Genomic DNA, 22,468 nt, shown 5'->3' on the forward strand with positions numbered 1-22,468 from the left:
AAACCTCCTAAAAATAAGGAAAAGAAAGATGGGCCTCTCAGAGGAAAGGTGAACAGAGGAAATACGTGCACACGTGCATTCCAGTGGCCGATAGATAGACCTAAAAGTTTCAGCATCTACTAACAATAATTATCCTTTTTTCTACATCCGTGGAAATGCTTCCAACCATTACATTGAAAGTTAGCCTCAGTGTCGGGGGGACAATGGGATGGGCACTCCCATGGTCTCTCCCTGAACGTGTACTTAGTGCAAACTGCCTGGCGGGCTATTAGGCCGCGGAGGAGACGCCTCGGAAACACAGCACACATTTTTGTTGGAGTTTTATTTCCAGCGATTTGTCCCAAGGAATCAATCACAGATGTTTAAAAAGATGCATGTGCAATGCTGTTCACTGCAGCAAAATTTATAATCGTGAAGAATTGGAAACAATCTAAATGGCTGTCAATAAGAAATTGGTTTTTAAAATATGGAACATATAAACTAGGATGAAATTCAAGAGAATGATTAGCAGTCATGTGCAAGACTACCCAATGAAATAGGGACAAATGGGCTCAACATAATTTACAGTGCGACCTAAATTTGGTTAAAATGTGTGCAAATGTAAGGCGACTATTTATATGTATAAAGTATATGCAAGGGGTAGGGCTGCCATCGAATATAACAGCGTGTTGCTGGAGACTCGGTAACACCTGCAAGTGGAGAGCCAAGTGGAAAGACTCCCCTGCCAAATGTTAAGATGTATTACAAAGCCTCGGGAAACACAGATATTTATTGGCTCGTAGAACAGTCTGTAGGCCAATGGATCCAGGGGGAGATGCCAGATGTAGGATGCTTTGTATACAAAAATTTATTATCTTATAAAAAGCCACCAAAATTAAATAGAAAAAATATAGATGACTTGAGATAATGCTCAGAAAACTGGTTGATTGAATGGAGAAAAATAAAAATGGTTTTATAAAAGTGGACTCTAGCTAGATTAAAGATTTAAATACAAAATTAAAAATTTTAAGGTAATAAAAAAATATTGTAGGAGAAACTTTTCCTGCTATAGAGAGGAGCAAGACTTTTTTGCTGTCATTAATCCTCACCCGAGGATATTTTTCCATTAGTTTTTAGAGAGAGTGGAAGGGAGGTGGAGAGACAGATAGAAACATTGATGTGAGAGAGACACAGTATATAAGTTATAAAATCTAACTTTTTATAACATTTTATAGAATGTGTTAGAATATCTAATATTGTAAACTAGTTTACAGAGGAATTCTAAAGATAAAATTTGTTTTTGTAATAAAGAATATAAAATTCCAGCAAGAATGATTAAGCAAAAGCTGTCAGCACAGATGAACAATATTAGGAAAAGGATATCTGTGCTGTGGTCGTCAACATATGAGGATATTATTGTGAAGAAAGAGTGCTTGCAGCAGGTCTGCTTGTCTCCTTTCTTGCTTCTCTTCACGGAGACCTGGAAGCGTAGCATGGTCCTTTGGCCAAACCGTGAGAACTAGTTCCTGGCATCAGGGTCAAGGACACTGGTCTCAGGCTGTCCTAGGCTGGCGGTATCATGTAAGTCATCAGAAGGGTCCACAAAAAGCACCTGGCTGCCAGTCAACACTATAGCTGCTCACATTGCTTCTCTTCCATTTAATAAGAAATGTGGACCCTAAGACTCAGGTGGGCTTTCCTGGGTGGGCCGTCCCACACTGTCTTTGAGGTTTGCAACCCCAGCAGGAAGAAGCCACTAAAAAGCCTGCACCTGACCGTCTAGCCTTGGCTAACATGTATGTTGTCCTGCCATTCTGATGCTGTATCCTCTGATGCAATACATCCTATTTGTGATGCTAACTTTATGTTCAGGGGGTGTGAGTCCTTCCAGTGAATCACTAAACAAGTGGGTGATCCTGGGGCCCCTGAAATAATGACACACAATTTTATGGGAATAAATAGGAAAACTTGGAGAAATGGTTTCTTAGACCGTATAGCTTAGAAAAACTGACTCACAAAGAAATAGAAAACCAAAACAGTCCTATAACTATTAAATAATTTGAATCTGTAACTATTTCAACAATGAAACGCTAACCCAGATGATTTTACCAAAGCTTCAAGGAAAAGATAAATTTTGAGACTAGAAAAGTGGGATCATCTCAAATTATTTTATGTCTTATGAAATAAAGCATATGGATGACCTACCAGCCAGACTTAGGTTTAATATCCAAATCTACCCAGTGATAGGTTTGGAATCTGGAGTAATTTACCTAACCCTTAATAGTTTTCTCATCATCCAATCAACAAATATTTATTTGGCACCTACTATGTGCCAGGTACACTTCTAGGTAGTGGGGATATATGTGGAACAGTCCAGATGAAGCCTTTATCTTCATGGAATTGAAACTGGACACGAAAGGGTCTGAGCTGTCCACCCTTATCAGAGTCAAATAAGTAGAAATGAGGGTGAATTGTTGTGGTGTGTTTATTAATCAGATAATTGGCAATCTGAGGGAGCAGCAGGTGTAACACCTGATAAGACTGCCCTGACATTTCATTTCAAAAAAGTCCTTTTGTTAAAAAAATATATTTTTATTGATTCCAGAGAGGAAGGGAGAGAGAGAGCGCTAAAAACATCAATGATGAGAGAGAATCATTGATTGGGTGCCTCATGCATGCCATTTACTAGGGATTGAGCCCACAACCCGGGCATGTGCCCCGACCAGGAATCGAACCATGACCTCCTGGCTCATAGGTTGAGGCTCAGCCACTGAGCTATGCCCGCTGGGCTCAAAAAAGTTCTTATATAGTGTTAAATTTAAAAAAAAAAATGTAAAGTTAGTGAGGCCCCAGGGTCTGCCTTCTATCATTGTCCTTGCTAAAATTAGCCCCGGAAAAGTTTAGCCCAGAAGGCTGCCTCCCTTCAGATAGGTTTGGCCCTTGACCTGCATTTAACATGTATTTTCTTTTGAGTGAGTCTCCTCTGGGCTCCAGGGCTGCCTTATCTCCGGGGCCTGTTCTTCCTTTTGCAATACATCCTCCAGTTTTCCAGGGTCTGTAAGAAAGTCCCTTCTGTATAGTGAGTAGCTATAAACAGCCTACTGTGTGTTCCCATATGTCTACGGTGCCTTATCAAGGTGCTCAGTAAATAGCTCTGAAATGAATCAACAAGTTAATGGATGGGTGATTGAATGAATGAACACTACTCTTGTGCCGTACTCAGCAATACAGACTTTTGTGGACAAATGATTTGGGAGTGATCCCTACCGTACCTTCTCAGCCCATTGACAGATTGAAGAAGCAAAGCATGCCTGGCCAGCATGGCTCAGTGGTTAAGCGTCAACCTATGAACCTGGAGGTCATGGTTCGATTCCCGGTCAGGGCGCATGCCCGGGTTTCAAGCTCAATCCCCAATGTGGGGCTTTCAGGAGGCAGACGATCAATGATTCTCTCTCATCATTGACATTTCTTTCTCTCTCCCTTCCTCTCTGAAATCAATAAAAATAAATTTTTAAAAGGAAGCAAAGCAGGTGATCTCAGGTCAGCATGACTGAACTAGTAAGCTACTGGGGACCAATTAGGATGCTGCAGGGCCTTCAATATAGTGAGGGCAGGACCAGGGGAAGTTTGGGTATTAAATCCACAGGAAGTGCGTGCTATCCTCCACACTGTTGTTAGAACACGGAGGTAAATCCCTCCTTCCTAACAAATCTCCCTGTGTCCCTCGAGCCCATCACAGGAGTCCCACACCGCCTGCAGGCTGCGGCCAAGGCCGCTGTGAGCTGTTCCAGCCCAGTGGGCGGGCATGACTGTACTAAACACTCAAGGTCCCGTGTCCTGCTCTGTGGTGCCCATGAATGTCCTGGCGATGCTCTGAAGAGTATCAACAATGCCGAAAAGAGAGGCAAACACCGGGTTCTGACTGTGATGAGGCCGTGCTCCAAAGTCATCGTCCGGTTTCTAACTGGGATGAGGAAGCATGGTGACATTGGTGACATTGAAATAACTGATGACCACAGAGCTGAGGAAATTGTTGTGAACTTCACAGGCAGTTTGAACATGCGTGGAGTAATCAGCCCCAGATTTGATGTGCAACTCAAAGGTCTAGAAAAATGGCAGGACAACCTGCTTCCAATCATCAGTTTGGTTTCATTGTCCTGACAATCTCAACGGGCATGATGGACCATGAAGAAGCAAAATGAAAACACGCAGGAGAGAAAATCCTGGGATTCTTTCTCTAGGGATATATTACATACTTACAAACAAAATGCCTCATCCAGCCAGCGTGGCTCAGTGGTTGAGTGTCATCCTATGAACCAGGAGGTCAGGGTTTGATTCCCAGTCAGGGCACATGCCCGGGTTGCGGACTTGATCCCCAGTAGGGGGCGTGCAGGAGGCAGCCAATCAATGATTCTCTCTCATCATTGATGTTTTTACCTCTCTCTCCCTTGTCCTTCCTCTCTGAAATCAATAAAAATATTTTTAAATGCCTCAATGGAAAACAAGAGAGAAAGAAACAGAAAGAAAGAAAGAAAGAAAGAGAGAGAGAGAGAGAGAGAGAGAGAGAGAGAGAGAGAGAGAAAGGAAGGAAGGAAGGAAGGAAGGAAGGAAGGAAGGAAGGAAGGAAGAAAGAAAGAAAGAAAGAAAGAAAGAAAGAAAGAAAGAAAGAAAGAAAGAAAGAAAGAAAGAAAGAAAGAAAGAAAAGAAAAGAAGAGAAAGAAGAAAGAAAAAAAAAGATCCAGTGTCTTCACATTTGCCTTCAAACTAAAGAGTTAACTCAGGGCCCAAAGAGCTAAGCCGGGGGGTGAGGTGTGTTCGTGCCCAGAAGGTCTTGGTTATAAAGGAATTAGTTGTCACTCATGGAGATAAGCAATATATATAAAAAGTACATCTATCAGCAGTACAATATATAATACATATGGGATATGTGTGTGCAAGCATACATGTATGTATAGTACATAGTTTAAAAACCAAGATCCATGACTAACATGCTCACTATGCCATGTTTATTTCCATGTCCAAGACTAGCCAGTCCTTCAGACGTTATCGGGAGACCTAATAGGTGCTATTTTTAAAAGAAGCTGAAAATAGGAAAATCTGATCTGACCACACTACGATCTAATTCTTTCCCAGGAAAAAAGTCCTATTGATTTTGGTCTGTGCAATAAACTGGACAATTCTAATGTGTAGTTAACAGTGAAAGCGCTGGCGAAGTGGACTGCAAAAGTCCTGTAAGTTTGATCCATTTCAAACCAAGAGCCGAGCAATGAGGAGACAGGAGGGAAGTCAGGGCTGGGCGTGCCTCCTCCCTGAGAGACCGACCACCCAAGGGAGGCTCCTACTTTTTAGGGTTGAACTTATAAGTCACGATAAAAGCATTTTTAAAAAAACACAAACATTTCTTCTTGTTGTCTGCCACAACCTCTGATTTTGACTAAAGACGGCAATAGTGACTACATCAGGAGATAAGGAATGAGAGGGCCAGGGAGATGGTCTGGGGAAAAATATAGGGAAGTACAGAGAGAGGAGAGAGAAGGAGAGAGAAGCTCTCAGATAGAGGAACTGCCTTTTTTTCAGTCTCAAAAAATACTAGCAAGTCACTCCCAGGAAATAGAGATGATGGTGACTCCATCAAGACAAAGATTTTGAACGGCGCGATGTCAGTTTGTAGTTGAAAGCAGCTCCGTGTGGTGCTGGTTTTTAAGGGGAAATACATTTATTTTTATCTTTAAGATGGACTTTAGTTCTTCCCATTAAAGGATGTGAGTGACAGTTGTGGATAATTCATGAGCTACGGGTGTCCAACTGCAAAATGCGAGTGAGCAAAACACGGCTTATCGGTTCTTTTCCAGAAAAGATAGAAGTTCATTTCCCTTCTCCCTCCTGAGCTCCGCTGTCTTTGTGAAATATCTCTGGCTCCATCTTCAGAGAAGCAGTGTGTGTGCATCTTTGAGAGAGACCCCGTGAAAGCCCAGGTCGGGTGATGAAAGCCATTCAGCATGGCGCCCCCTGCCGCTTCCACCCAATTCCAATGCAAGAGATCGGCTTGCTGCCTGCCTCTGGCTCTCTGAGATTATTCTTGCGAGTTGAGACTACACTTACCCCCAGGATAGGTGCGCGGGGTACCTGCAAAGGAATGGGGAGGCGGGCCTGCCTCGGGAGATGGCGTGTTTGAGAGGGAAAATCGCCAGGCCGCGCGGTGGGTGGGCAGCCAGCTCACAGTGCCTGTGGATGGATGCATCAGCTCAGAGCTCTCGTGTCCAGGCACCCACTCCGCCTGGGAACTAGAAAGCTCTTCTCTAACATTCCCACCCCCTTTGGGCAGAGGCCATGGTGGCCAGCAGGGAGCACAGATGAGCCGGGGAGAGCGGCTGTCCCTTCCATGGGACAGGTGGGCCAAGAGCCCGCCAGTGCTGATGGCATCCATAGGAGTCAGGCATCTTCATACAGGGTGGTACGTTCAAGGTCAGAGGACAAGAGAGAAGACTAGTAGACATCTAGGGTATTTTTTTCCTCTCATGAGGCGGACATAGAAATGGATTAAAACTGTTAAGCTCACAATTGTGAGGATATCCTGGCGTTCCATGGAGCCTCACATAACAAAGGAACTTTTATGGGATACCCTTAAAAAGCCATCCCAGCCCCGCCTGCGGGGCTCAGTGGCTGAGCGTCGACCTATGAACCAGGAGGTCATGGTTCGATTCCAGACAAGGGCACATGCCCAGGTTGCAGGCTTGATCCCCAGTAGAGGGTGTGCAGGAGGCAGCTGATCAGTGATTCTCTTCATCATTGATGTTTCTCTCTCTCTCCCTCTCCCTTCCTCTCTGACATCAATAAAAACAAAATAAATGTAAAAAGCCATCCCACCGTGATTCACCAGTCACAGGCGGTAATGACAGCGCCCGGGAGCCTTACTATTTACAGTCATCACAGTGTAAATCCAAGAGAGTCAGTACCAACATGATCTATGCTTTTCAAATCAAAGCTAATTAAAGCTGCTTGAGTTTTCGGGGTGGGGCCCGGGGAGATCACGGGACACATTCCGCATTAGCAGGGCATTCACGGGTTCTCCATTGGGGTCTGGACAAAGCTGGAATCCTGGCTCCTGGATCGCACTCATGTGTCCCACCGTCTCCAGTCGGGGAGGGAGGGAACCTCGACCCTGTCTGCTGTCTGTCTTCCTGCCTCTGGGTCCCTGGGAGGCAATGTCAAGCCCCCCTCCCCCCACCCCCCCCCCCACACAGGGAACTTCACTAGAGGCTGGAGCATTTCCCAGGAGCCGGGAGGACATAGTGCGCTTCCCCCCTGACCTGTGGGCTCAGGCGCTCTCCGCCCAGCGGTGTGGCTCTGCCTCTCACTGAGCTCCGCGTGTCCATGACCCTCTCTAAGGGGGAAGTGCATGTCTGGGCAGGTTTTCTACCTGTGCTTTGCACATGCAGCTTCTCATGAGACTTGCTTTCTGAACGCAGATGAACTGTGGCTGCGCAGTGTCTGAGGAGAGGCAGAGGGGCCTGCGTCGCCATGGCCGGCACTGCCCCGGACAGTCCACCATGGGACACGCTTCCACATGGAGCCACCCGGCCAGGGCTGAGGCCTACAGGTTTATGTCCTGGCTCCTGCACCGTGCCCTCATCTGTGAAGAGTGTGTGTTGAGTTAGGGCAGGGGTGGGGGATGAATGCTAAAAGACATCTAGGAGTCTTTGTTTACTCTAATAGTCAACAATCTGTGACTCAACCAATGGGATCAAACTGAGTCGTTGTCAGTGAACTGTCTGAACTAACACCCTTTTCAATGTCTGTTATTTTATGCTGTGCACCAGGAAAGAAATGCAATAGCCCACACTGTGGGCGCCAAACATAATTAAGGGCCCTGCAAACCTCCCGTGCACAGCACAGGACCTGGAACGGGACCATCCTCACAGTGCTGGGGAGCCTCCAAGCTGTCCGGTGGTCACCAGAGACCCTTCTAGGCCACCCATCCGCTCTCTACTCCACACGGAGCAGGATTTATTAGCAGAGATTTGAAGTCACTCTGGTTGAACAAACTACAAATATTTCTGTTACCAGAGGAAGGTATTAAAATTATATATATATACTGCAGATCACCATAAGATAGTATATAGTTCACATATCACAACTAATATTTGAAAACAAAAGTGTTTGGAGACTTCTTAGCCTGGTTCGGAAGAGGCAGGAAATGAGGCCCACTGTGTAATATCCAGCCTCGTTTCATAACAATGATGTTTCCTCATAATGGTTTCCCGACGAGAAATTAACGAGTGTCCAGACCAAGCACCAAGAAATAATAATATTCTCACCACGATACTTTCTGACGAGGATAAGACTTTCCATGTGGCTTTGCCTGTGAGGAGTTAATTCGATGACTGGAAGATGGAGGCAGTTATTTTTTCCTTTTATAATAACTAAAATCATCTTTTTTCACTTCTACACAAAGAATCAATGGTATTTCTTATTAAATTTAATCTTGCAAAGAAGCAGGGGAGAAAATCCTTTCATTCATACACTCTAGCAAAATATGCTTCAAAACTTCCTTGATGTTCTCAGTGCCCCATGGTCAATTTGGAAGAATCACAATGGTGGGGTATCGGTCCCCCGATGGGGCCTGCACAGGTGGCGGCAGGAGCCAGCAGGCAGGATGCCAGAGTGTGTCTCCTGGCACACCCAAGGCAGGGTGATACATCAAAGTTAGTCCAGCATGGCTCAGTGGTTGAGTGTTGACCTATGAACCAGGAGGTCACAGTTCGATTCCTGATCAGGGTACATACCTGGGTTGTGGGCTCAATCCCCAGTGTGGGGCATGTAGAAGGCAGCTGATCCATGATTCTCTCTCGTCATTGATGTTTCTATCTCTCTCTCCCTCTCCCTTCCTCTCTGAAGTCAATAAAAATAAATGGGGGAAAGCGAACACAGTTAGTCCAAAGTAGGGAAAACAGACAGTTGAGTTCCATATCCAAGTCCTTGAGGGAAACTTGATGGAATGACAGCATGTACCATTTTTATTGTATGTGTAATCACAGTCTTCACAGGGACCAGAACACTGCTTTACATATAAGGACATGGGGGCTCTGAGTGGGTAGAGCCCCCAGTTTCATGCTAATTGAGCTAAAGGTGGACCACAGTCTCTCTGACTCTCTAAACATCTTCCCAGTTGGCCAACGTCACCTCCCCAAAGAGGCACAACTCTCAGTGCACAAAGGGGAAGAACAGGGACCAGCAGCCAACGAGCTCCTAGGAAAGATGTGGGGAAGGCTGGGCCCTGGGCTGCCAAGGAGGCCGAGGGCCTGCTCCAGGTCCCCTGCACCTCCTGTCCCGGTCCAGGGACCTCTGGCCTCCACCCCTCCATGCTGTTGTCTGTGTCTCTGAGGTGTTCTCTCCACCCTTTGGCTGAATTCAGTCCAGGGCGTGTGACTGGAGCATCAGGCCTTAAAAGCCTAACCCTGGCAGCCGGTGCCCTCGCTTTCTCCTGCGTGTACCCCAGGGGCAGGCCCCTCCGAGGAGCTGGATGGAGGAGGAAGGAGCCGGCCCCTCACACGAATCCTGATCGACGGGGTTTTACCATCGCCAGCCCTTCACTCTCCCGCGTGGGGAGGTCCCCTTGGCCCCAAGTCTGCAGCAGTCACGGCTGAGCCGCTGCCTCTGTTCCAGGAGGAGGGAGGTTGCAGGAATGAAAATCCATTTCCTCCTTCTTTCATCAGCCGCCCCCTGAGGTGGCTCCTCCAACATGAAAGGAGAGATGAGCTGGTGCTTTGAGGCCGGGAGGAGCTGCAGGAGCGCAGTGAGTGCTCCCTCCCGGCAGCCCCTTGAAGGAGAGCCCTCTGACATGACTTCTTTAAAGGAAACTAATGCTTTCTTCTCCCTCCTCCCCCTGCAAAGAAAGTGATGAATATTCATTAAAGAATGAGAGTGCAGAGACCACACGTGTGGGACCCTGACACGGAGCAGTGGCACTTCCCTTCCCTTTGTGGGTCTTTCATTCTGGGGTGTGCGTGTGTGCATGTGTGTGTGCATGTGTGTGCGCGTGCGTGTGCATGTTCAAAGGAATGATAAGGAAGAAAAGGATTCATCTCCAGTGATAGGGCTGGAGGAGACACACCGCGGGGAGAAACGCGTGGCTGCAGGAGGAGCTGCCGGCCTCTGAGCCGCGGTGGCCAATATTAAACTCCGTGGGGTTGGCCGCCCTGTGATACAACACCCCTGACCGCCCCCTTCCCCTCCTTCAGCAAAACCCTCCCTGCACAGAGTTCTCCGAGCGGCCGTGCGGCTCAGGAGAAAAGGAAAGGGGCGCCGTAGCCAATATCTCAGCTGAATCCGCGTGGAGAGCTGCTGGGAGCCGGTCCATCCTTGCTGTTTCAAGGGACCTGGCATATATGGCATACGGTTCTTAATATGTTTGCTCACCTTCTTGGCGCTGTGTTTTAACCAAGGTCACCTCTCCGAGAAAGGTTGAATCCCCAGGTAGGGGTTTTCCCCTGAAGTTAGGGAGGGAATAAAACCCCTCAACTAAGTGCCAGGCGGGTAATTAATCACTTTAACTATGAACAATCATGCTTAAGCTACATAATCTTTACTCCCTGGAATGGAGATAAGAAACGCCCTAACCTTTGTAATAGAGATTGATAGGATTGGATCAACTGGTATAAATACAGATGTAACAAGACAGCAAGACTCAGAACTTAGAACACAGAACTCAAGAGACAGAACTCAGAACTTAGAACACAGGGCTTGGAAGACAGGACCAAGAGAGACAGAGCCTAGGCACAGAACCCACACAGAACATTCTCTAGAGACAGAAGAACTTCGCTGGCGAGAGCATGCCGGAGGATCCTGGACAGAAACTGGCCTCAGAACCTAGAGACAGAGCCTGGCGAGAGAACATGGCAGGGGATCCTGGACTGAACCTGACTGCGGAGATTGGCAGGAGAGCCTGACTAGAACCTGGTGACTGAACCTGACTGGAGATCTGAAGCAGAACCTCTCTGGAGATCCAGAACAGAACTTGGCTGGAGATCCTGGCTACAGAACCTGGCTGGAGACCCTGACAAGCGAACCCGGCTGTGATGATCAACTGAACGCTGCCTCTGTGACATTCCTTCTTCGCCGACTCCGTCCACACCTTTGGGGACCCCTGGACCCGCTGGAGTTGGACCCCGGCAGAGAGCATTGACTTCTCAGAGCCGCCACGGGGCAGGTGGAGATGGGAAGTGCAGTCAGAGACGCACCGCAGCCTCCCAGAGGCCTCCTGGTTCTGGAGACCGGGCTCACTGCTCTATGGCAGCGGCATCTCGGGACAGATTTCCAAAAACACTCATGGGAGGATGGCTCCAGGGTGACAGGGAACCTGGGGCCCAGAGCTGCTGAAGTCACACCTCGTGCCAAGCAGCCTGGCACAGGGCCCGGCACCTGCTTGGAAATGCACCGACCTGCCCTCTCGCCCTCCCTGTGCTCGCACCTGTGCTGGGCTCTGCGTCCCCCTTTATCCTCCTCCACTTCCCACCCCCTCCCTCGGCCGTCGCCCTCCTGTCGTCTGTGTCTGAGTCTTTCTTTGCTTGATTGGATCCAAATTCTGCCGGAATCGCTTTTATTTGGCCTCCAGGCGACTAAGGGCTGAGGAGGAGAAACATCTCTTAAGCAAAAGAAAAAGCGCGTCCGCTTGGTGCTGCACTTGCAGAGCTAGCAGCAGGGCTGTGCGGAAGGCAGGCTCAGTCACCGGGTGGGACGTGAGCTCGCTGCCCCTGGTGTATCCAGCAGGGACAGGCCGTGCACGCACACGGGTGGACGGGCACAGACGCCCTGACTGTGTCCCTGACCCTCCCAAACTGCCGCCGCTCATCGGGGGAGAACGGGCCGTGTTCCCTCTGTGCCGGGTGGGCGGGCAGGCCGTCCTGCTGGTTTCATCGTCTGTGTGCCCGCTGGCTAGGAAGCTGCCGGAGGAGGGTTCCGAGGAGCTGTCCTACGACCTCATGTCTGTGTCTAAAGCTCACAGAGCTCGGCTGGTGTGGCTCAGTGGCTGAGCATCAACCTGTGAACCAGGAGGTCACGGTTCGATTTCCAGTCAGGGCACAGGCCCGGGTTGCGGGCTAGATCCCCAGTGGGGGGTGTGCAGGAGGCAGCTGATCCACGATTCTCTCTCATCATGGATGTTTCTCTCCCTCTCCCTTCCTCTCTGAAACCAATAAAAATAGTTTAAAAAGAAATAAGTAAAGCTCACCGTGGAGCAGGTGCCCTCCGAGGCCCTGCCTGGCTGAGCGGCCTCTGGGGAACAAAGAGCCGTGTGTTACCAGCGCCGCGTGCGCATGCCTCCACGTGGCTGCGAGACGTGGCTCGTCGTTCCTTTCCCTCGTCCCGCCCAGCACCAGGGGTGCATCGCTCCGTGAGCCCGAAGCCCAGAGCCCCTCTGGCCATCACCTTTCATTCAGAGCTACCTCTGTTTCCGAGGCCGCCACAGGGTCCTCTGTGACAGGGCACCGCCAGCCTAGCAGTGGTCGCTAAGGGGCTGGGAGCAGCCTCCATCCAGGGCAAACCCACCGGCTCCGCCTCTCTGGCATCTGGCTGGAGGCTCTGAAAACTCAGAGGGTCTAAGGAAGGAAATAAACTGCTAGCAACCGAGACAGACCAGAGAGAGCAGGCACCACGGGCAGCCTTCAGGGCCTAAGCAGCCTGGATGAGGCGGAGGAAGGAGAGAAAAGGAGACGAGCTGTGAGTTTGTTACGCAGCCTAGCTGACTGGGACACTTCCAAGGTTGGTTCAACATTTGCATGTAGTTGCAATGTGCAGCCCATAAGGTTCTGTCACCAGGGCTGACAGGTGTCTGCAGACCCTGTAAGGAGGTGCTGAGCAACTCACCTGCCTCGGTCAGCACCTCCTTGCGTGCTCTTCCCTCTGTCTCTCGAAGGGTCTGGAGTCAAACAGAATTACAAGCTCAGTAAGATCATGCCTCAGTTTCTCCTACCAGCAAGACCAGAAGAGGAATGAACAATTGTACCCTCTTGATATGGATTTTTGTGGGAGGATTCAGTGCAACCTTCAGCTTTACACAGTGTCTGTAGGTCAAGGTCAGGTCAGGGTCAAGGTCATGGTGGCTAAGGCTAAGACTTGGGTTAGCAAGGTAGAGGTATGGTCAGAGTCAGGGTCAAGGTTAGTGCTAAGGCTAAGACTGGGTTTAGAGGTAGAGTTAGGGTCAGGGTTAGGGCTAGGCTAGGATTGGGGTTAGTGAGGTAGGATTAGGCAGTGATGGCGAACCTTTAGAGCTCGCGTTTCAGCATTTTGAAAAACCCTAACTTAACTCTGGTGCCGTGTCACATATAGAAATGTTTTGATATTTGCAGCCATAGTAAACCAAAGACTTATATTTTTTTAATATATTTTTTATTGATTAAGATATTACATATGTGTCCTTGTCCCCACGTTACCCTCTACCCCCCCACCCCCGCTCATGCCCTCACCCCCCCCCCCCCCCCCCGTTGTCCGTGTCCATTGGTTAGGCCTATATGCTTGCATATAAGTCCTTTGGTTGATCTTTCCCCCTTACCCCTACCCTCCCTTACCTTCCCTCCAAGGCCCGACAGTCCAATCAATGCCTATCCGTCTCTGGATCAGTCCTTGTTCATCAGTTTATGTTGTTCATTATATTCCACAAATGAGTGAGATCATGTGGTATTTATCTGCTCTCCAGTTCCATCCATGCTGTGGCAAATGGTAAGAGTTCCTTTTTCTTCTTCCTCTTCTTAAAGAATACCTTTCAGCATTTCATATAATGCTGGTTTGGTGGTGATGAACTCCTTTAGCTTTTTCTTATCCGTGAAGCTCTTTATCTGACCTTCTATTCTGAATGATAGCTTTGCTGGATAAAGTAATCTTGGTTGCAGGTTCTTGCTATTCATCACTTTGAATATTTCTTGCCACTCTCTTCTGGCCTGCATGGTTTCTGTTGAGAAATCAGCTGACAGTCGTATGGGTACTCCCTTGTATGTAACTGACTGTCTTTCTCTTGCTGCTTTTAAGATTCTCTCTTTATCTTTTGCTCTTGGCATTTTAATTATGATGTGTCTTGGTGTGGTCCTCTTTGGATTCCTTTTGTTTGGGGTTCTCTGCGCTTCCTGGACTTGTAAGTCCATTTCTTTCACCAGGTAGGGGAAGTTTTCTGTCATCATTTCTTCAAAAAGGTTTTCAATATCTTGCCCTCTCTCTCCTTCTGGTACCCCTATAATTCTGATGTTGGTACGCTTGAAGTTGTCCCAGAGGTTCCTTACACTATCTTCATATTTTTGGAATCTCTTTTCTTTTTTCTTTTTCGGTTGGGTATTTTTTGTTTCTTTGTATTTCAAATCTTTGACTTGATTCTTGGGATCCTCTTGTCTGCTGTTGGATCTCTGTAAATTATTATTTCAGTCAGTGTATGCTTAATTTCTAGTTGGTCCTTTTTCATGTCCTCCAAGGTCTCACTATACTTATTGAGGGATTCATTAAATTTATCAGCGGTTTCCATAAAATTCTTGAAAAACCTTATAAACGTGGCCTTGAACTCTATATCCAGTCGTTTGCTTTCCTCCATTTCTGCCATTTGTGACCTGTTTCTTTGTTTCTTTTGGCTGCTTCCCTGTGTTGATAGAGTGGCCCTGCGCGCCAGGTGTCCTGTAGGGCCCAGTGGCTCAGCCTCCCCAGTTACCTGAGGTGTACACTCTTGGTGCACTCTTGGTGCCTTGGTTGTTGTAGGATCACTGGGAGGAATTGACCTCCAGGCCAATTGGCTGTGAGAATCAGCTGTGTCTGAAGTGGGAGAACTTCTGTGCTGAAGACACCCTTCTGGGGCAAGACTTGCTTCAGTGGGGCTTTGGTGCTCACTGAGTCTGCGCCCTGAGTGTGTCCCTTATGGATCTGAGAAGTTGCAATCTGGATGGTCCCCCTCTGACCACTGGGTGCAGTGGCTCCTGGATCTAAGGAGGTGCTAATTCAGCCTCTGCCTGAGGCCACACAGCAGGAGCCACGAAGAGGCTCAGCTGGGAAGCAATGCAAGCCGCTGCGGGGCCTTGGGCCTTCTCTTGGAAGTTCCGGGTCTGCCTGGCTCGGCTGCAGTTAGGTAATTATCAGTTTGCAAAGTGCCGGTACATTCACATGCAAAAGCCTCTGCCACAGCCTGGGTGGGGTGGGGTCTCAGGGAATCAAAGGGCGAAGCAAGCAGCTATGGCTGATTCTCCGCCCAGCCCTAAGGAGTTGCGCGTCTCAGTGTCCCGGTAACGGCTGCAAGCACCTCTGAGGGAAAGCTGCTCTCAAGTTCGCCCGCTTCCCAACAGTCTAGCTTCTCCCCGTATGAGTCCTGGGTCCCCAGAGACTTCCCGGAACCAGAGTTCAGAGCAGTCGGGAGCTTGTGATTCAAAAAGACAGCCGCGTCCTCAGGTGCCACCTCCTTTCCGCGCGCGCACGAGCCGCCGTACCTCTGCACTTCACCTCCGCAGCTCCTCTGGCTCTCAGTGTGCTTTTCTTTCCCTCTAGTTGTAGAATTTACACTCAGCCAGCCTTCCTGTTGTTCTGGATGATGTCTGCTCTGTCCTTTGCAGTATTTTTCAGTTGTTGTGGGAGGCGGCAATTTCCTGGTGTTTATCGATGCTGCCATCTTAGTTTCTCTCCAGACTTATATTTTTGATATTTATTTTATATATTTAAATGCCATTTAACAAAGAAAAATAAACCAAAAAAAATGAGTTCGCATGTCACCTCTGACACGCGTGTCATGGGTTTGCCATCACTGGGTTAGGGTTAGGGTTAGTGCTAAGGCTAGGACTGGAGTTAGTGAGGTAGGGTCAGGGTCAGGGTCAGGGTCAAGGCTAGGACTGGGGTTCGGATTCATGTTAGAGTTAGACCCAGGAATGCAATGACAGCACAGTAAGGGTTCTGTGATACCAAAGTCCTGCTCTTGCTGCTCGGAGTTTGGGACGATAACAGGAGGAATCCAGACCATAGAGCAGCCTGGAATAGCTCAGCGTAGTGGCTTCTGAAGCAGGCGTTGTCCAGCTCATCCTGGCTCCGCCATCCTCATTGATGCTTAGCCCAGATTAACGTGAAGGGTCTGGAGACTCCTTTTTCTGACTCAATGTGTGGAGCAGATCACGAATTTAGGGTCCATTTTACAGTTAGTCGCTCCCCCGTTCTCAGCTATGTATGAATCTGGAGCTCTGTGGTCCACGCCGAGCCTGGAGAGCGTTTGGTTTGTGGAGTGGGGAACGTCGAGTACGCACCTGGCTGGTAGCTGGTCCTACCCTGTCCTGTTCACAGCAGTCCCAGCCCCACGGCACCTGCTGCAGGTGCTTCCCAGGGGCAGGCACCTGCCGGGACCTGTGTCAGCACCTTGGACAGGGCTGTGTCCTCCTGCTTCCCAGGGCCCCGCACAACCCCCCCCCCCCCCACAATGAACTCAGGTGTGGGCTCGAGCTGGGTGGTCCCAGTGGCTTCCTGGGAAGGACGGGAGCTCTGGGCTCCTGGTTTGTCAGGTGGAGGTGATAGCACTTGTGCCACCTGGTGATGCTGAGGTCTGGGAAGATGATCAAGGTTCAGGGCCCTGTTCCAAGGCTGGTGTGTGATGGGGACCAACCCATAATCATCTGTCCTTCCCACTCATCCTCACACGAGCAGCTGTCCGAATGCTTCCCCCCACACAGGGCTCCTGCCTCCAATGAGAACTGTGCGTCAGGCGCCTCGGCACAAGCCTGTGTTTCTGACATAAATCCGATGGAAGTAAAGAAACACACAGAGGCCAGAGGCCCAGCCCCGAGTGGCTCCCACCTCCAGCTCCGAGGCAGGGAGCCTCTGGCACCGCGAGGCTGCGGGAGGGGAAGCAGCCAAGTCGCTGCTGACATTTGCACGGGCCGGTGAGCGGTCCCTAAGCTGCCTGCCCAGGCGGAAACTGTTTTTTAGTTTCATTTGATAGAAAGCACTGAGGTTCCTTGGGTTTCAGGGCAAACTCTGAGCTATCTGCGGAATGTCTGTGAGCTGCTGTCCGTAGGGAGATGAGCAAACGCCGATGTCCTGGAAACACAGTGAGCCGGGCGTGGCGGGATTCCAGCTGCCGCGCCCCAGCAGGTGCATCGATGGTTTTGCGTTGTACCCAGTTTCCTAGCACTGCCAGGGAGCGTGCTCTCTGCGTGAGGTCTCCACCCTGTTCTGCAGGGCAAGCTGGAACCATCGCGGTGTAGCTTGGAGCCTTGGGGCTGCATGGACCATTCAGGGAGGGAGGGAGGGAGGGTGGAAGGGAGACCCTGCGCTCCCGGGACTTGGTGAGGGGCCGGTGTGAAGCGTGTCTCCACCATGCCATCGCACACACACACACACACACACACACACACACACACACCCCGGTCACTCATCGCCCATCACTTGTCGCCTGTTGCTCATCGCCTGGTTTTCTGCGACTCCACGGCCACTGGCAGAGGAGAACCAATTCTCAGCAGACACCCCCTCTTCCTACGGGCGCATCACACCCTCTCTCTGCTGCTGCCCTCTCCCCCTCCCACTGACTCAGGTCTTTCTCAGCTGCAGCGGTCCCCATCTCGTCATGAGGCCTCGAGGAAGCAGCTATGCACCTGGGCGGGGTAGGTGCAGGCTGCCCCAGAAAATGTAGACACAATTTTTTTTTAGTTCCATTTGCTGTTTTCAGCTTTGAATACACAACTTGCCGAGGTCGGGGGCCCGTCACTCTAACTCTCAGAGCCTCGCTCATTAGGACTCCTCGTCAGACAGCTCTTCGTGCTCACACTCATTACACACGCGGACCCGAAAACGCCCGTCAGTCAAAGAAAACAGGGACACCTGCTGTCCACTGGGCACGACCACGGGCAAAAATCAATTCCAATGGAAGGCGGGGGACACGTTCATTGGGGAGCTGACAGCACAGCTTTGCTTAAGTTCACTTCATAGCGAGTAATTGTCCGGATATACAGAGGGAGGTGACACTGCATGGCGCCCAGAACTTATTTAACAACCTGCAGCGGGGCCTCCTTGCAAAACGGGCCCCTCTCCTGAAATGCATTGCATAGATGCTGCCCATAGCATCTCCTCCCAGCCAGCGTGGCCATGGCATTCAGTTATCACACAAAAAAGACCAACATTCGTCCTGAAAGACGTTTCAAGAAACGCATCTCTCATTTGCTGGGCGAGACTTCCCACAATTCCTGGTGGCGTGGGTGTAAGCAAGAAGGATCCAACTCCCAAAACACTTCCCCGCCTTCTCGGGGCATCATTCAGCCACGTTATCAGCGGGTTCTGTCCCGGAGACATTGAGCGGGGCGCGGGGCCCTGGGACCCTGTGAGGCTGTGCCTGGCTGCAGGGAGGAGGCCATGGGGAGGAATCCATGCGACACCTGTTCTCAGAAGGAGGCCCCGGCCCCGGCCCTCGCCTGCTGTCGCTGGTTTTATTCTGCCCCTGGGGGGAGATCGGGCACTGAGCTGATGTAAAACCCTGTCAGGTCCTGCTGTTGGCGAGGGACAGCTCAGCAAACAGCCTCCTGGTCGCAGGCTCCCACCCCTTAATCACCTGTCACCAGGCTGCTCTGCGTGTCCGTCACGCGAACTGCAAGTCCTTGCTAACGTGCCTCGCTGCCTCGGGTCACCGGTTTCTGTGCAATTTCACTTTTCCTCTGGTTTCTGAGCTCATTTCATCCCTCGGAACGAGCCTGGTTCTTTGTGAGTCGGCATCTGTCTCCTGTCCAGTTCCAGTCCTGGTGTCATCGCCGTTCCCACGGGCCCTCTGTGAGGGGCCCTCTGATGGGGGTTACTGCTCAGCGGGACCCATAGTCTCCTCGGGGCTCCAACAGGGAAACCCCAACATTCTCTGTCCAACCTCAGTAAAGCGCCTTCCCTCCCAAGTTTCTATTTCTCTTTTTTTTTCTTTTTTTTTAAATATGTTTCTATTGATTTCACAGAGAGGAAGGGAGAGGGAGAGAGAGAGAAACATCAATGATAGAGAATCATGGACCAACTGCCTCCTGCACGCTCCCCACTGGGGATGGAGCCCACAACCCAGGCCTGTGCCCTGACCAGGAATCGAACCGGTGACCTCTTGGTTCCTGGTTCCACATTCAACCACTGAGCTGCGCCCAGCTGGCCCAAGTTTCTGTTTCTTATTTGTGGAACCAGGAAACTGCACTCAAAGACTCCAACAAACATTCTACAGGGGTCTGGCCAGCTTAGGGACAAATCTCTGCTAACTCCTGCCTACCCATGTCCCCTTTCACAGGCCTGCAGGCCACCAATGAGGTCACTCTCTTCACAGGCCAGGTTACAACTACCACCTCTGCCAGCAGGGGGCAGTTGAAGTTGAGGCCTTGATGACACCCATCCTGAAAGGACAAGGAGGAAAGAAGCAAGTGTTAAGAGATAAGGCGTGGCTCAGTGGTTGAGTTTCGATCTATGAACCAGGAGGTCATGGTCCAATTCCTGATCAGGGCACATGCTGGGGTTGTGGGCTCCATCTCCAGTGGGGGCTGTGCAGGAGGTAGCCGGTCAATGATTCTTTCTCATCACTGATGTTTTTATCTCTCTCCCTTCCTCTCTGAATCCAATAAAAACATATTTTTAAAAAAGAGGGATAGCCGAAACTGGTTTGGCTCAGTGGATAGAGCGTCAGCCTGCGGACTGAAAGGTCCCAGGTTCGATTCCGGTCAAGGGCATGTACCTGGGTTGTGGGCATATCCCCAGTAGGAGATGTGCAGGAGGCAGCTGATCGATGTTTCTCTCTCATCGATGTTTCTAACTCTCTATCTCTCTCCCTTCCTCTCTGTAAAAAATCAATAAAATATATTTTTTTAAAAAAAAGAGGGATAAGTGGAAAACATACCCAATTTCTTTGCTCAGGGAGAATTTTAATTTTATTCCGCTGGTCCAGATGGGGAGCCCCAGAATCCAGGTCCGGTGACCTCTGAGGGCGACACCCCAGTCTCCTCTGCTCTGTCTCCCGCCCTGCATGGGATTAAGGTCTGGCAGCTGGATTGTGGGGATGGGGATGTTGGGGATGGGATGGGAGTGTGAGGACGTGAGAAATGGAGGGAACAGTATGTGTGCCAGTGTTTGGGGGCTGTGTCTTCCTGTTGTGCCCACTTCACAGCGGCACACATTTAGGTCTCAGAGAACAAGCCTGGGGCTGAAATGAATGGCCGCTACACAGGGCGTTAAGGGGCTGCCCTGTGCCGGGCAAGGCGTCCCATCTACGCGTAGGTTTGACCCCTGGAGCCCATTCGCTCGAGAGAGCCAACTTGGCCACCCATGTGCCCACTGGGCCCCTGTCCCGAGGGACGGCTGCACCCAGCTGGCTGCCCTCCCTGAGAGATTCCCACGTTTCCACGGGCCCAGCTTCTGGCCCCCGGCGTTGGCTCTGTTCGCCAAGAGTAGACACGCGGCATTCGCCTGCTGTGGTTAGAGACCCCCCAGGCCCACCTAGGGGGTGCTTCTCTCTCTCACACTTTTATTTTTTGCTTCATGACTGGCATTTAATTGGAGACTTTGTGGGGCCTTTTGACATTTCACCCCCAAGTGTTTCCTGCGCCTGGCAGCCGTCGGAAGGTTGCAGGGTGCTGAGCGTGGCACATGCATCATTTAGCTGCGGTTTGTGTGTTCGGGTTCAGCAAAGGCTCTTCAGGAGAAGCCTGGCATTTCTGATCCATTTCTGCAGCTATTAACAAAGGTCGCGGGCTTTTTCCAAAGAGTCCACCCCCTGCAGCTCTGCTCTTTCCCACGGAAGCAGGTCATGGTGGCTGAGAAGGTTCAGCTGTCAGCATGGACGATGTGCAGAGAAGAAAAGGCGTCTTTAGTTGTATATGTGCCTCTTGGACTTTGGGCAGGAAATGGCAATGCTTGGGTTTTCTGTGCCGCCACTGCCATCCACAGCTCACTCACCAGGAAAGCCAGGTGCAGGCCACAGCCTCGGTGCCCCACCCATGAAGGGCACCAAGCGCTGCATTCTGGGAAAAGTCTCAGAGATTGGTCCTCAGAAGAAACATGGTTTGTGCGAATGCAGAAGGCAAAGAGGAGCAGGTGTTTCTGCATTTCATCACCTACACTAGAGCAAATGCACTAGGCTCGTGTTTGAAACCACAAGTATGGCCACCCCCCAGGGAGTCATGTTTCAAAAAAAAAAAAACTGAGCAAACACCAGCTGTAATGCTGCACAGAGCAGGAAGGTTCTCTGAGCTTTGACTCAGCTGTCCCCTCCGTGGTCCAACCATGACTCAGACGTGACTGGACGAGCCAGGATGAATCAAACCCCAGTCCATACTCACCTACTATCCCCTCTGTAGTCCAGCCATGACTCAGAGGTGACTGGACAACCCAGTATGAATCAAACCCCAGCCCATACCCACTAGCTGTGCCGTCCATGTCCAACCATGACTCAGACGTGACTGGACGACCCAGATGAATCAAACCCCAGTCCATACTCACCTACTATCCCCTCCGTAGTCCAGCCATGACTCAGAGGTGACTGGACAACCCAGTATGAATCAAACCCCAGCCCATACCCACTAGCTGTGCCCTCCATGTCCAACCATGACTCAGACGTGACTGGATGACCCAGATGAATCAAACCCCAGTCCATACTCACCTGCTGTCCCCTGGGCTTCGGCTTTGCTGGTGGTGGTCTGTGGGATCTAAAGCAAGGCGTCCTGCTAGGCCCTGATGGTGACGGGCAGCCATGGGTCCCAGGCTCACCAGCCCTGCCAATCGTGTACACAACTGGGCAAGAGTTCATGGGGAGGGACAAAGCTCCCCTCACCATCCACAGAGACTGTGGGTCAGTGCGTCAGGAATGAATCGTCACAGTGCCCGTCCCAGACTCTGCCCTGTGGCGGGGAGACCTGTGAGCGGGGCCTGTGGGGAAGCCTGTATGCTGGGGGCTGTGTGAGGGGCCCCGTGTGGGGAGCCCTATGTGCAGAGGGTCCTGGGTGTAGGGGGAGCTGTGAGAACAACCTGTGGGAGAGGACCCTGAGGAAGGGGCCTGTGTGGGGAGACTTGGGGCGGGGGGGCCCTGGAGACCTGTGGGGGCCCGGTGTGGGGACCTGTGTTCAGGGCCCAAGCATGTTTGTGTTCATGGAGGCAGGAGTCTCTTTAGAGGAGGAGCCATTTTCCAAGGGGAAGTGGGTTGGGGGAATGACCTTCATGGATTGAATGCCATGGTGATGCCTTTGGTGTTTGCTCAGTAGCAGCCGTGAGCCCAGCGACGTGGCTTCTGGTGGAAAACAATCGTCTCCAGGAAGACTGATGACTGCTGGAGGACCCTCAGCAGAAACCCATCCATGTCCCCTCTGGGCCTGCGGATCAGAGGTAGGAGTTCCTCTTTCCTCTCCCGGTGAATGCGAGACGTTTCCCTGCTCGCCCTGGACCCCAGGAATTGTCTCGCAGGTTCTATTCATCAGTAAACGTGGTTACGATTGTGGGTGAACTGTGAGAGGTTCTTTTTCTTTTCTTCTTTTAGATCAATATTGTTATT

General features: G+C 50.5%; 1 pseudogene; it reads left to right on the forward strand.

Moving 5' to 3' along the window:
* Positions 1-3,784: 3,784 nt before the first annotated feature.
* LOC132211297 (small ribosomal subunit protein uS8-like) lies at positions 3,785-4,220 on the forward strand (annotated as a pseudogene).
* The last annotated feature ends 18,248 nt before the right edge of the window (positions 4,221-22,468 follow it).

This window comes from Myotis daubentonii, chromosome 10 (genome assembly GCF_963259705.1).
Source record: "Myotis daubentonii chromosome 10, mMyoDau2.1, whole genome shotgun sequence".
Taxonomy (NCBI): domain Eukaryota; kingdom Metazoa; phylum Chordata; class Mammalia; order Chiroptera; family Vespertilionidae; genus Myotis; species Myotis daubentonii.